Here is a 15,361-nt window from a genome sequence, read left to right as displayed (position 1 = left end):
CTGTGACCAGTTTGAGTCGGCCACGGGAGCCAGGGTGAACCGCAGGAAGAGCGAGGCCATGCTCTTTGGCAACTGGCCCGACCGATCTTCCATCCCCTTCACCATCAAGCCTGACTTCTTGAAGGTGCTGGGGATCTGGTTCGGGGGGGCTGAGTCGAGTAACAAAAATTGGCTGGAGCGGATAGCCAAGGTGGGGAGGAAGCTGGAGCTGTGGAAGCAACGCTCCCTCTCCATAACCGGGAAAAATTTGGTCATCAGGTGTGAGGTGCTCTCGGGTCTGCTGTACTTGGCACAAGTGTGGCCTGTCCCTCCCTCCTACGCCACGGGGATCACCCGGGCCGTCTTCCAGTTCATCTGGGGGTCGAGGATGGACCGGGTACGACGGGTCACCATGTACAAGTCGGCAGACAACGGGGGTAAAAGCGTGCCCAACGTCGCCCTCATCCTGATGGCCACCTTTGTGTGTGGCTGCATCAGGCGGAGTGTAGAGCCAAGGCACGTGGGCACTAAGTGCCACTACCTGCTGAGGTTCTACCTGTCCCCGGTGTTGCGAAGGATGGGCCTGGCGCAGATGCCACGCAATGTACCAGTCAGCTGGACATTGCCGCCCCATCTGACGTCTGTTGACAGGTTCTTCCGGACCAACACCTTTGACCACAAGTCCATCGGGTAGTGGTCAGCACGGAATGTCCTGCAGGCACTGCAGGGAAAGGACTCGATGGATCCGGTGGCGTGGTTCCCAGAGCAGACTGCCCAGCTTGTCTGGCAAAATGCCTCATCGCCAGAACTGACCAACAAGCACCAAGACCTGGCTTGGCTGGCGGTGAGGGGAGCCCTCTCAGTTAGATCCTTCCTGCACCGTCGGAACCTCACTACCAGCGCACGCTGCCCCCGGGACGGTTGCTATGGAGAGGAGACGGTTCCCCACCTCTTTGCAGAGTGTGGATTTGCAAAACGAGTCTGGAGAGGTATGAAAGGGTCCCTGGAACGATTTATCCCGAACAGCTCCGTCACAGAGGACTCTGTGATTTACGGACTGTTCCCAGGGACACATTCAGAGACTGACATCGAGTGCTGCTGGAGGGTCATCAACTCGGTGAAAGACGCTCTTTGGTCTGCCCGAGCGTTGCTCACCACCCAGCAGAGCGAGATGTCCGTCAGGGAATGTTGCCGACTGGCCCACTGCAGACTGCAGGAGTGCGTGCTAAGGGACTCGCTGAAGCTTGGTGCAGCCAACGCCAAGGCTCGGTGGGGGAGGGCCACAGTCTAGGGTCCTTCCGCTGCTGGACATGGGGGGCACAGTATGGTGGAGACGCCCCTCAAATTAAATTAAGGGAAGGTATCCCACACCAGAGGGCCACATGAGTGGCACGGGTGGGGGACATTTTTTGTGGAACTTGAAATGTCAGATGGAAATTTTCGCACTGTGTACACATTGTATATATTTATTACTTGAACAGGGGCCACAGAGTGGCACTGGTGGGGGACTGTTTGGTGAAATTTGACAAATGTAAAAAAATTGTACTGGAAAAAGTTTGTATAGTCTCCGAAAATGTCGGATGAATTTTGTTTGAATGGTTCAGAAATTGTATATATTTACCAATTGAATAAAGTATATTTTGAAATAAAATCTGTTCTTATCAGTTTAATATCTGATACGTCCCTTATCTAGGGACCATATATTAAATTGATTTTTGGAACAGGGAGATGGAATAGGGGCTTGCTCCGTCCACTCCACGCATCGACCCAGTATTGCAGTGCCTCTGGGAACGGTGCACCTCCCTTTTGGGACATTTTCAAAGTAAAAAAAAAGACAAAACTTAACTCTTCACGCTTGCATAAAAGCTGCGTGTCTGCCTGCTGCCCTCTATCACTCTGCGTGTGTGTGTGTGTGTCTTGACGGAACCACTCAAGTAAGAGGAGGATGCTGCTCGCATTTCAACCCAAAAGCAACTGAAACTTCCAGGTAGGAGAAAAAAATCTTCAGCAAAATGTTCAAAGTCACAATTGCCGGCTCTGCCAATCAAGTCGCTTCTCGGCCTTTTGGCTAAGATCAAGTGTAGTATCTGTAGATCAGTGCATGCTCCTTTAACATAGTGACCTCACCACTACTAACCACTCCCCATTGTCTCCTGTATAATTGTAGCTTCCCCGCCTCTAGCTCTCTCTCTAGTCCCAGTGATGACCACGGACAGCTAGAGCATAATGTGTGTAGTGACTTTAATAAAGATACTTAGTAAGAGACTTTGTGTGTCGAACAAGTCCTTTTACATGGTGTCAGCGCGGTAGACTTGCGTCTCCTGTTTATCGGCTTTATTTTATTATTTGTTTCTCCCAGTTGTGTCCCCACCTTTACATTTTACTATGGCTAACTCGTGCCGTCGTCCTGACAAGCTCGTTTTTGACGAGGACATCGTGCACCGCTGGACTGTCTTCCAGCGCGACTATGAACACTACATCGCTATCGCTCATCCTGGTGCCACTCCTGTGGTACAGGCTCACCTACTCCTCAACCTGGCTGGTCCGGAGGCTATGGAACATTATGCATCGTTCGAGTTCGTCCCTCCGGAAGACCGCTATGACCCGGTATGTCTCATGACCAAATTCACTGCCCTATGCGACATACCCACCAATAACATTATTGAGCGTTTCAAGTTCTTCACAAGGCGTCAGGTTCCCGGTGAGCACATTGACGCTTTCATTGCCTCTTTGCGACATATGGCTCGGCGGTGCCGCCTTGAAGCGATTACAACGGACGAATTGATCAGGGACGTCCTGGTCAACGGTCTCCTAAACTCTAAGCTGCGTGAAGAGCTCCTAATGAAGCCCGACCTGTCGCTAAAGGATGCCATGCATTCGGCTCGTATGGCCTCTGCTGTTGGCTCCGTATCTCACCCGGCGTCCCAGGACATCAATTTCACCGGTACCGTTGGCCGCTGGCGGATCAATAGCCCGCCTCGCCGGTTCACCCCCTCTGCACCCGCTAAGGTCACCCCTCGTCGCTGCCAAAATTGTAATTTCTCGTCGCACCAGTTCAACGTTTGCCCAGCGCTGGGTAAAACTTGCAATTCCTGCGGGAAGCTTAACCATTTTTCTGCCGCCTGTCGTTCTCGTGGGAAACCTGTCCCTGCTCCTAGAAGGAGTCTAAACAACCTTGCGGACTGTGATAGCGCGCCTGGTTCCCAGTACCAGCTTGAACTCCCTGATTCTGATACGAGTTCCACCCATGGTGATTCAACTTTGTTTTCGCTTTTGAGTGCACCTGCATTGATAACGGATCCCTCTGTACATGTTACTGTGAATGGACACTCCTTCCCGGCGAAGGTCGATACTGGTGCGTTTGCCAACGTTATGTCTGTTCGCCTCTTCAAGCAGATAAGCTCGGGGGAGAGGGTGACTCCCGATGACTCCCGCCTTCATGCCTATGGGGGAGGTATTCTGGTCGCCGTGGGGAAGGCCACGGTTATCTGTACAGTTCTCGAGACCTCTCGGCCCCTCACTTTCCTCCTGCTGGACTCTGATAACGTCACCCTGCTGGGCGCCCGTGCATGCCAGGACTTTGGATTGGTCTCTTTTCACCGCGACATCCACCTGCTGCAGGCCCCCATGGACCCCCTGATAGAGTATCCCGACCGTTTCGATGACGTTCTGGGCAAACTGCCCTGTGCCTATAAAATCGTTGTTGACCCGGGGGTCGACCCGGTGATTAGACCGGCCCACCGTGTGTCTTTTGCCATGAAGGGCCACGTGGAGTCCACACTGCGTGACATGGTTTCCACGGGCATTCTCAAGGAGGTGAGCGCACCCACCCTGTGGGTCTCCACCATGGTCGTCGCTGCCAAGAAAGATGCGAGCGAGATCAGGATCTGCATCAACCCGAAGGACCTGAACCTTGCTATCCAACGCCCGCACTACCCCATGCGGACGGTGGAGGACGTCGCTGCACAGGTCGGTCCAGCCACAGTCTTCTCGGTCCTAGATGCCAAGAGCTCCTTTTGGCAGATCCCTCTGGATGAACGTTCATCCTTCCTGACCACCTTCAGCACACCTTTCGGCAGGTTCCGTTTTCTCCGCATGCCCTTTGGGATCAACTCAGCAAGCGAGGTTTTCCAGCGGACCATGGAGCAGCTGTTTTTCCGGGTTGCCGTGCGCTATTATTGTTGATGACATTTTGGTATACGGGAGGGACGTCGCTGAGCACGACCTGCACCTCCGCCAAGTCCTGGACAGGGCTCGTGAGATCAATCTCAAGCTTAACCCGAAGAAGTGCCGGTTCCGCGTTCAGGAAGTCACGTACGTAGGCCACGTATTCACCGCCAGGGGACTAAAGCCAGACCCCCAGAAGACTGCTGCGGTCACCGAAATGCCCGCTCCCACAGACGTGCCCGGCCTGCAGCGCTTTCTGGGCATGGTCAACTACCTGGGTAAGTTCATACCCGACCTCAGCGACCTGAGTGCTCCCCTGAGGGAGCTGATCAAAAAGGACAATGCCTGGGTCTGGCTCCCGCATCACCAGTCGGCATTCGTAGCCCTGAAGTCCAAGCTCGCACGCACCCCGACTTTAACGTACTTTGACCTGAACAGGCCAATCGTCCTCACCTGCGATGCATCTCGGTTCGGACTCGATGCTGCCTGCCTGCAGCTCCATGACAATCGGCAGCTGCCTGTTTCCTATGCCTCTCGCACCATGACCCCTGCTGAGCAGCGCTACGCTCAGATCGAGAAGGAGCTCCTTGCCGTGGTGTTCGCATGCTCCAAATTCAAGGACTACATTCTGGGCAACACTTTCACCATTGAAACTGACCACCAGCCGCTGGTCTCTATCTTGAACAAGCCTATCCATGCGGCCTCCTCACGGTTGCAGCGAATGATGCTGCAGCTCCAACGATTCACGTTCAACATTGTGTACCGCAAGGGCAAGGAAATGTTCGTGGCCGACACATTGTCCCGTGCGCCGCTCCCTTCCGTTGCCCGCCATCCATACGAATCTTCTGACCTGATGGTACTGAACGTTAACATTGTTCCTTCTTGGCAGATGCAGTCCCTGGTCAAACACACTGCCGCTGATCCTGCCCTGCAACAACTTGTGGGCGTCATCCGCCGTGGCTGGCCTGACCGACGCTCTTCCCTACCGGCCGGTGCCGTGCCCTACTTCCTGGTTCGGGACGAATTGGTGCTGCACAACGGCGTGGTGGTGAAGGGTCACAAGGTCGTGGTGCCGAACGCGCTGCGTGATCACTACTTCCAAACCGCACACAACGGTCACCCCGGGGTGGAGGCCACTTTGTCCCAGGCCCAAGCCCAGTTTTTCTGGCCGGGCATGGTTCAGGAGATTCGGGACAGGGTCTCCGCCTGTGCTGCCTGCAACAGCCTACTGCCGCATCAACAACGCCAACCTCTCATGCAGCAGCCGGCCCCCGAGTTGCCATGGATGGCTGTCGCCACTGACATCTTCGAATGGCGTGGCACCTGCTGCTTGTCAACGAGCCTGCTCCGCCTCCCGCGGACCCGTATTCGCCGCCTGTCCATTCACCGCCGCCTGTAACTCCTGCCCCTGTCACTCCTCGCATGCCCCGGGCACTTCCTTCTCAGCTCCCTGTGCCCAGCCCACGCGAACCTCCTTCTCCTGCCTCACCTGCTGCGGTACCCGTTCCTTCCCCCCGTTCTCCTTCGCCTGGGCGTTTGTCTCCCGGTTCTCCCATCTCCGTCCCTGCCCCCGTTCCTGTCGCTCCTGCGGTTGAAGGGGAAGGCGGGTTGCGCACCCGTTCTGGGCGTTTGGTCAAGCCGCCTGTCCGGTACGGAGTGTGCGAGTAGTTTGCGTCATGATGTTTTCTAACTGTTTCTGGTTTGCCTCTAGCGTATGAGCCGTGGTCGCTTTGTTTCCAAGAGGAAGGATGTAGATCAGTGCATGCTCCTTTAACATAGTGACCTCACCACTACTAACAACTCCCCATTGTCTCCTGTATAATTGTAGCTTCCCCGCCTCTAGCTCTCTCTCTAGTCCCAGTGATGACCACGGACAGCTAGAGCACAATGTGTGTAGTGACTTTAATAAAGATACTTAGTAAGAGACTTTGTGTGTCGAACAAGTCCTTTTACAGTATCTGTTCTTATCAGTCAGTAAAAGAGAGCGTCTGTTCTTGTTAGAACAGGGAAAGGGATCTGTTCTTGTTAGAACAGTCCTGGCGGTCCATTAAGGACAGGAGCTGCAGCTTGCGATTTAAAAAATCGTAGCAACGGCAGCTGCAATGGGAGCTAGAGGACAGGGTATCCGCAATACCCTCAGGATTAGTGTCAAGGATCTCAGTGAGGGGATGCCCTTCAGTCGAGATACCTTTGTAAAGAAGGTCTTGCTGGAGACCTGCAAGACTGGCCCACTGCAGACTGCAGGAGTACGTGCTAAGGGACTCGCTGAAGCTTGGTGCAGCCAACGCCAAGGCTCGGTGGGGGAGGGCCACAGTCTAGGGTCCTTCCGCTGCTGGACATGGGGGGCACAGTATGGTGGAGACGCCCCTCAAATTAAATTAAATTAAGGGAAGGTATCCCACACCAGGGGGCCATATGAGTGGCACGGGTGGGGGACATTTTTTGTGGAACTTGAAATGTCAGATGGAAATTTTCGCACTGTGTACACATTGCATATATTTATTACTTGAACAGGGGCCACAGAGTGGCACTGGTGGGGGACTGTTTGGTGAAATTTGACAAATGTAAAAAACTGTACTGGAAAAAAGTTTGTATAGTCTCCGAAAATGTCGGATGAATTTTGTTTGAATGGTTCAGAAATTGTATATATTTACCAATTGAATAAAGTATATTTTGAAATTTTAAAAATCTGTTCTTATCAGTTTAATATCTGATACGTCCATTATCTAGGGACCATATATTAAATTGATTTTTGGAACAGGGAGATGGAATAGGGGCTTGCTCCGTCCACTCCACGCATCAACCCAGTATTGCAGTGCCTCTGGGAACGGTGCACCTCCCTTTTGGGACATTTTCAAAGACAAAAGACAAAACTTAACTCTTCATGCTTGCATAAATGCTGCGTGTCTGCCTGCTGCCCTCTCTCACTCTGCGTGTGTGTGGGTGTTGACGGAACCACTCAAGTAAGAGGAGGATGCTGCTCGCATTTCAACCCAAAAGCAACTGAAACTTCCAGGTAGGAGAAAAAAATCTTAGATACTTACCTGGCAGGGGAGACACCTTGATCAAAAAGGTGGTTCTCCCAGCTTCTCGGCCTTTTGGCTAAGATCAAGTGTAGTATCTGTTCTTATCAGTCAGTAAAAGAGCTAAATAAAGAGCGTCTGTTCTTGTTAGAACAGGGAAAGAGATCTGTTCTTATTAGAACAGTCCTGGCGGTCCTTTAAGGACAGGAGCTGCAGATTACGATTTTAAAAAATCGTAGCAATGGCAGCTGCAATGGGAACCAGAGGACAGGGTATCCGCAATACCCTCAGGATTAGTGTCAAGGATCTCAGTGAGGGGATGCCCTTCAGTCGAGACACCTTTGTAAAGAAGGTATTGCTGGAGACCTGCAAGTTCGAGCCCAGGGATATCTACTGCCTCCAGGACTTCCCGGGTAACGGTTATTTCGACGTTACATTTGTGCTCCCGACAGGATGGCAAAAACTGTTAAAGGATTTCCAAGAGAAGGGGAATGAAGCTCCGCTGTCGTTGCGAAGGTGCAGCACTCTTCACCCTCCCAATCAAAAAGAAAGGACGATCACGGTCCATATGTTAAACCCACATGTGCCCGTAGTGGAATGCCTCACATTCCTTGCTCGCTACGTCACGGAGACGGCACCGCGTCCCAGACGTGAAGATCTGCATGGATTGGAAACAGCAAGCGGAGGTCTGGACCAACCAGACACTAGAGGAGCTACTGGCTCCATCCGCTCCTTAGACTCGAGTTCGCAACTGGAGGAAATCGAGGTATTTGTCTTCGCTGAGGGGCAGCCCGGATGAGTTTGCCGACAATGTATAACCTGGACAGGTGATGGCCCAATACAATGCAGTGGAAGGCAATGAAAGATATAAAAATGGAGGGCCATAACATTGAGTACAAAGGACTGTCTAAGGCCAGCAAAACGGTAACTGTCTGGGAGGGTGATCCACCTACCAAACCTGTGCTGTACCTGGCAGGAAAATCTCAGACAGCCTAGCGCTGCTGAGAGATACCATCGCCTACGTGCAGGACAGACGGGTGGATGCCTGCCTAGTCAGCTTGGACCAGGAGAAGGCCTTCGACAGGATATCGCACACGTACATGAGGGACGTGCTCTCCAAAATGGGTTTTGGGGAGGGAATCCGAAATTGGATCAAACTGCTCTACACCAACATCCGTAGTGCAGTCCAAATCAATGGGTGGGAATCAGACAGTTTCCCTGTAAGGTCTGGAGTCAGGCAGGGTTGCCCTCTTTCTCCTGTCTTGTTTGTCTGCTGTATTGAACCTTTTGCCGAGTCCATCAGGAAGGATGCGAGCATAAGAGGAGTGACATTGCCAGGCAGTGGGGGCATTCAGGTCAAGACCTCCCTGTACATGGACGATGTCGCCGTCTTCTGCTCGGATCCAAGGTCGGTCCGCAGATTGATCAGCATCTGTGACCAGTTTGAGTCGGCCACGGGAGCCAGGGTGAACCGCAGGAAGAGCGAGGCCATGCTCTTTGGCAACTGGCCCGACCGATCTTCCATCCCCTTCACCATCAAGCCTGACTTCATGAAGGTGCTGGGGATCTGGTTCGGGGGGGCTGAGTCGAGTAACAAAAATTGGCTGGAGCGGATAGCCAAGGTGGGGAGGAAGCTGGAGCTGTGGAAGCAACGCTCCCTCTCCATAACCGGGAAAAATGTGGTCATCAGGTGTGAGGTGCTCTCGGGTCTGCTGTACTTGGCACAAGTGTGGCCTGTCCCTCCCTCCTACGCCACGGGGATCACCCGGGCCGTCTTCCAGTTCATCTGGGGGTCGAGGATGGACCGGGTACGACGGGTCACCATGTACAAGTCGGCAGACAACGGGGGTAAAAGCGTGCCCAACGTCGCCCTCATCCTGATGGCCACCTTTGTGTGTGGCTGCATCAGGCGGAGTGTAGAGCCAAGGCACGTGGGCACTAAGTGCCACTACCTGCTGAGGTTCTACCTGTCCCCGGTGTTGCGAAGGATGGGCCTGGCGCAGATGCCACGCAATGTACCAGTCAGCTGGACATTGCCGCCCCATCTGACGTCTGTTGACAGGTTCTTCCGGACCAACACCTTTGACCACAAGTCCATCGGGCAGTGGTCAGCACGGAATGTCCTGCAGGCACTGCAGGGAAAGGACTCGATGGATCCGGTGGCGTGGTTCCCAGAGCAGACTGCCCAGCTTGTCTGGCAAAATGCCTCATCGCCAGAACTGACCAACAAGCACCAAGACCTGGCTTGGCTGGCGGTGAGGGGAGCCCTCTCAGTTAGATCCTTCCTGCATCGTCGGAACCTCACTACCAGCGCACGCTGCCCCCGGGACGGTTGCTATGGAGAGGAGACGGTTGCTCACCTCTTCGCAGAGTGTGGATTTGCAAAACGAGTCTGGAGAGGTATGAAAGGGTCCCTGGAACGATTTATCCCGAACAGCTCCGTCACAGAGGACTCTGTGATTTACGGACTGTTCCCAGGGACACATTCAGAGACTGACATCGAGTGCTGCTGGAGGGTCATCAACTCGGTGAAAGACGCTCTTTGGTCTGCCCGAGCGTTGCTCACCACCCAGCAGAGCGAGATGTCCGTCAGGGAATGTTGCCGACTGGCCCACTGCAGACTGCAGGAGTACGTGCTAAGGGACTCGCTGAAGCTTGGTGCAGCCAACGCCAAGGCTCGGTGGGGGAGGGCCACAGTCTAGGGTCCTTCCGCTGCTGGACATGGGGGGCACAGTATGGTGGAGACGCCCCTCAAATTAAATTAAGGGAAGGTATCCCACACCAGAGGGCCACATGAGTGGCACGGGTGGGGGACATTTTTTGTGGAACTTGAAATGTCAGATGGAAATTTTCGCACTGTGTACACATTGTATATATTTATTACTTGAACAGGGGCCACAGAGTGGCACTGGTGGGGGACTGTTTGGTGAAATTTGACAAATGTAAAAAAATTGTACTGGAAAAAGTTTGTATAGTCTCCGAAAATGTCGGATGAATTTTGTTTGAATGGTTCAGAAATTGTATATATTTACCAATTGAATAAAGTATATTTTGAAATAAAAAAAAAAAAAAAAAAAAAAAAAATCTGTTCTTATCAGTTTAATATCTGATACGTCCCTTATCTAGGGACCATATATTAAATTGATTTTTGGAACAGGGAGATGGAATAGGGGCTTGCTCCGTCCACTCCACGCATCGACCCAGTATTGCAGTGCCTCTGGGAACGGTGCACCTCCCTTTTGGGACATTTTCAAAGTTAAAAAAAAGACAAAACTTAACTCTTCACGCTTGCATAAAAGCTGCGTGTCTGCCTGCTGCCCTCTATCACTCTGCGTGTGTGTGTGTGTGTCTTGACGGAACCACTCAAGTAAGAAGAGGATGCTGCTCGCATTTCAACCCAAAAGCAACTGAAACTTCCAGGTAGGAGAAAAAAATCTTCAGCAAAATGTTCAAAGTCACAATTGCCGGCTCTGCCAATCAAGTCGCTTCTCGGCCTTTTGGCTAAGATCAAGTGTAGTATCTGTAGATCAGTGCATGCTCCTTTAACATAGTGACCTCACCACTACTAACCACTCCCCATTGTCTCCTGTATAATTGTAGCTTCCCCGCCTCTAGCTCTCTCTCTAGTCCCAGTGATGACCACGGACAGCTAGAGCATAATGTGTGTAGTGACTTTAATAAAGATACTTAGTAAGAGACTTTGTGTGTCGAACAAGTCCTTTTACATGGTGTCAGCGCGGTAGACTTGCGTCTCCTGTTTATCGGCTTTATTTTATTATTTGTTTCTCCCAGTTGTGTCCCCACCTTTACATTTTACTATGGCTAACTCGTGCCGTCGTCCTGACAAGCTCGTTTTTGACGAGGACATCGTGCACCGCTGGACTGTCTTCCAGCGCGACTATGAACACTACATCGCTATCGCTCATCCTGGTGCCACTCCTGTGGTACAGGCTCACCTACTCCTCAACCTGGCTGGTCCGGAGGCTATGGAACATTATGCATCGTTCGAGTTCGTCCCTCCGGAAGACCGCTATGACCCGGTATGTCTCATGACCAAATTCACTGCCCTATGCGACATACCCACCAATAACATTATTGAGCGTTTCAAGTTCTTCACAAGGCGTCAGGTTCCCGGTGAGCACATTGACGCTTTCATTGCCTCTTTGCGACATATGGCTCGGCGGTGCCGCCTTGAAGCGATTACAACGGACGAATTGATCAGGGACGTCCTGGTCAACGGTCTCCTAAACTCTAAGCTGCGTGAAGAGCTCCTAATGAAGCCCGACCTGTCGCTAAAGGATGCCATGCATTCGGCTCGTATGGCCTCTGCTGTTGGCTCCGTATCTCACCCGGCGTCCCAGGACATCAATTTCACCGGTACCGTTGGCCGCCGGCGGATCAATAGCCCGCCTCGCCGGTTCACCCCCTCTGCACCCGCTAAGGTCACCCCTCGTCGCTGCCAAAATTGTAATTTCTCGTCGCACCAGTTCAACGTTTGCCCAGCGCTGGGTAAAACTTGCAATTCCTGCGGGAAGCTTAACCATTTTTCTGCCGCCTGTCGTTCTCATGGGAAACCTGTCCCTGCTCCTAGAAGGAGTCTAAACAACCTTGCGGACTGTGATAGCGCGCCTGGTTCCCAGTACCAGCTTGAACTCCCTGATTCTGATACGAGTTCCACCCATGGTGATTCAACTTTGTTTTCGCTTTTGAGTGCACCTGCATTGATAACGGATCCCTCTGTACATGTTACTGTGAATGGACACTCCTTCCCGGCGAAGGTCGATACTGGTGCGTTTGCCAACGTTATGTCTGTTCGCCTCTTCAAGCAGATAAGCTCGGGGGAGAGGGTGACTCCCGATGACTCCCGCCTTCATGCCTATGGGGGAGGTATTCTGGTCGCCGTGGGGAAGGCCACGGTTATCTGTACAGTTCTCGAGACCTCTCGGCCCCTCACTTTCCTCCTGCTGGACTCTGATAACGTCACCCTGCTGGGCGCCCGTGCATGCCAGGACTTTGGATTGGTCTCTTTTCACCGCGACATCCACCTGCTGCAGGCCCCCATGGACCCCCTGATAGAGTATCCCGACCGTTTCGATGACGTTCTGGGCAAACTGCCCTGTGCCTATAAAATCGTTGTTGACCCGGGGGTCGACCCGGTGATTAGACCGGCCCACCGTGTGTCTTTTGCCATGAAGGGCCGCGTGGAGTCCACACTGCGTGACATGGTTTCCACGGGCATTCTCAAGGAGGTGAGCGCACCCACCCTGTGGGTCTCCACCATGGTCGTCGCTGCCAAGAAAGATGCGAGCGAGATCAGGATCTGCATCAACCCGAAGGACCTGAACCTTGCTATCCAACGCCCGCACTACCCCATGCGGACGGTGGAGGACGTCGCTGCACAGGTCGGTCCAGCCACAGTCTTCTCGGTCCTAGATGCCAAGAGCTCCTTTTGGCAGATCCCTCTGGATGAACGTTCATCCTTCCTGACCACCTTCAGCACACCTTTCGGCAGGTTCCGTTTTCTCCGCATGCCCTTTGGGATCAACTCAGCAAGCGAGGTTTTCCAGCGGACCATGGAGCAGCTGTTTTTCCGGGTTGCCGTGCGCTATTATTGTTGATGACATTTTGGTATACGGGAGGGACGTCGCTGAGCACGACCTGCACCTCCGCCAAGTCCTGGACAGGGCTCGTGAGATCAATCTCAAGCTTAACCCGAAGAAGTGCCGGTTCCGCGTTCAGGAAGTCACGTACGTAGGCCACGTATTCACCGCCAGGGGACTAAAGCCAGACCCCCAGAAGACTGCTGCGGTCACCGAAATGCCCGCTCCCACAGACGTGCCCGGCCTGCAGCGCTTTCTGGGCATGGTCAACTACCTGGGTAAGTTCATACCCGACCTCAGCGACCTGAGTGCTCCCCTGAGGGAGCTGATCAAAAAGGACAATGCCTGGGTCTGGCTCCCGCATCACCAGTCGGCATTCGTAGCCCTGAAGTCCAAGCTCGCACGCACCCCGACTTTAACGTACTTTGACCTGAACAGGCCAATCGTCCTCACCTGCGATGCATCTCGGTTCGGACTCGATGCTGCCTGCCTGCAGCTCCATGACAATCGGCAGCTGCCTGTTTCCTATGCCTCTCGCACCATGACCCCTGCTGAGCAGCGCTACGCTCAGATCGAGAAGGAGCTCCTTGCCGTGGTGTTCGCATGCTCCAAATTCAAGGACTACATTCTGGGCAACACTTTCACCATTGAAACTGACCACCAGCCGCTGGTCTCTATCTTGAACAAGCCTATCCATGCGGCCTCCTCACGGTTGCAGCGAATGATGCTGCAGCTCCAACGATTCACGTTCAACATTGTGTACCGCAAGGGCAAGGAAATGTTCGTGGCCGACACATTGTCCCGTGCGCCGCTCCCTTCCGTTGCCCGCCATCCATACGAATCTTCTGACCTGATGGTACTGAACGTTAACATTGTTCCTTCTTGGCAGATGCAGTCCCTGGTCAAACACACTGCCGCTGATCCTGCCCTGCAACAACTTGTGGGCATCATCTGCCGTGGCTGGCCTGACCGACGCTCTTCCCTACCGGCCGGTGCCGTGCCCTACTTCCTGGTTCGGGACGAATTGGTGCTGCACAACGGCGTGGTGGTGAAGGGTCACAAGGTCGTGGTGCCGAACGCGCTGCGTGATCACTACTTCCAAACCGCACACAACGGTCACCCCGGGGTGGAGGCCACTTTGTCCCAGGCCCAAGCCCAGTTTTTCTGGCCGGGCATGGTTCAGGAGATTCGGGACAGGGTCTCCGCCTGTGCTGCCTGCAACAGCCTACTGCCGCATCAACAACGCCAACCTCTCATGCAGCAGCCGGCCCCCGAGTTGCCATGGATGGCTGTCGCCACTGACATCTTCGAATGGCGTGGCACCTGCTGCTTGTCAACGAGCCTGCTCCGCCTCCCGCGGACCCGTATTCGCCGCCTGTCCATTCACCGCCGCCTGTAACTCCTGCCCCTGTCACTCCTCGCATGCCCCGGGCACTTCCTTCTCAGCTCCCTGTGCCCAGCCCACGCGAACCTCCTTCTCCTGCCTCACCTGCTGCGGTACCCGTTCCTTCCCCCCGTTCTCCTTCGCCTGGGCGTTTGTCTCCCGGTTCTCCCATCTCCGTCCCTGCCCCCGTTCCTGTCGCTCCTGCGGTTGAAGGGGAAGGCGGGTTGCGCACCCGTTCTGGGCGTTTGGTCAAGCCGCCTGTCCGGTACGGAGTGTGCGAGTAGTTTGCAGTCATGATGTTTTCTAACTGTTTCTGGTTTGCCTCTAGCGTATGAGCCGTGGTCGCTTTGTTTCCAAGAGGAAGGATGTAGATCAGTGCATGCTCCTTTAACATAGTGACCTCACCACTACTAACAACTCCCCATTGTCTCCTGTATAATTGTAGCTTCCCCGCCTCTAGCTCTCTCTCTAGTCCCAGTGATGACCACGGACAGCTAGAGCACAATGTGTGTAGTGACTTTAATAAAGATACTTAGTAAGAGACTTTGTGTGTCGAACAAGTCCTTTTACAGTATCTGTTCTTATCAGTCAGTAAAAGAGAGCGTCTGTTCTTGTTAGAACAGGGAAAGGGATCTGTTCTTGTTAGAACAGTCCTGGCGGTCCATTAAGGACAGGAGCTGCAGCTTGCGATTTAAAAAATCGTAGCAACGGCAGCTGCAATGGGAGCTAGAGGACAGGGTATCCGCAATACCCTCAGGATTAGTGTCAAGGATCTCAGTGAGGGGATGCCCTTCAGTCGAGATACCTTTGTAAAGAAGGTCTTGCTGGAGACCTGCAAGACTGGCCCACTGCAGACTGCAGGAGTACGTGCTAAGGGACTCGCTGAAGCTTGGTGCAGCCAACGCCAAGGCTCGGTGGGGGAGGGCCACAGTCTAGGGTCCTTCCGCTGCTGGACATGGGGGGCACAGTATGGTGGAGACGCCCCTCAAATTAAATTAAATTAAGGGAAGGTATCCCACACCAGGGGGCCATATGAGTGGCACGGGTGGGGGACATTTTTTGTGGAACTTGAAATGTCAGATGGAAATTTTCGCACTGTGTACACATTGCATATATTTATTACTTGAACAGGGGCCACAGAGTGGCACTGGTGGGGGACTGTTTGGTGAAATTTGACAAATGTAAAAAACTGTACTGGAAAAAAGTTT

At 53.3% G+C, this 15,361-nt stretch overlaps 2 non-coding genes and 4 pseudogenes across 2 annotated transcripts; all 6 read left to right on the top strand.

The window, feature by feature from the left end:
• The first annotated feature begins 1,614 nt into the window (after positions 1 to 1,614).
• Positions 1,615 to 1,783, top strand: LOC116967144 (annotated as a pseudogene).
• Positions 1,784 to 2,027: 244 nt separating this feature from the next.
• LOC116967127 lies at positions 2,028 to 2,106 on the top strand (annotated as a pseudogene).
• Positions 2,107 to 6,814: 4,708 nt separating this feature from the next.
• LOC116967165 lies at positions 6,815 to 6,987 on the top strand (annotated as a pseudogene).
• Positions 6,988 to 7,228: 241 nt separating this feature from the next.
• LOC116967178 lies at positions 7,229 to 7,424 on the top strand. Its single transcript, XR_004410176.1, has one exon. It is a non-coding gene; the product is annotated as a U2 spliceosomal RNA (small nuclear RNA).
• A 2,791-nt stretch (positions 7,425 to 10,215) lies between these two features.
• Positions 10,216 to 10,406, top strand: LOC116967155. The gene has a single exon (XR_004410165.1). It is a non-coding gene; the product is annotated as a U2 spliceosomal RNA (small nuclear RNA).
• Positions 10,407 to 10,650: 244 nt separating this feature from the next.
• On the top strand, positions 10,651 to 10,729 carry LOC116967190 (annotated as a pseudogene).
• The last annotated feature ends 4,632 nt before the right edge of the window (positions 10,730 to 15,361 follow it).

This window comes from Amblyraja radiata, chromosome 38 (genome assembly GCF_010909765.2).
Source record: "Amblyraja radiata isolate CabotCenter1 chromosome 38, sAmbRad1.1.pri, whole genome shotgun sequence".
Taxonomy (NCBI): domain Eukaryota; kingdom Metazoa; phylum Chordata; class Chondrichthyes; order Rajiformes; family Rajidae; genus Amblyraja; species Amblyraja radiata.
Note: the sequence above shows the minus strand (reverse complement) of the source record. Positions and strands in the feature narration are given on the sequence as shown.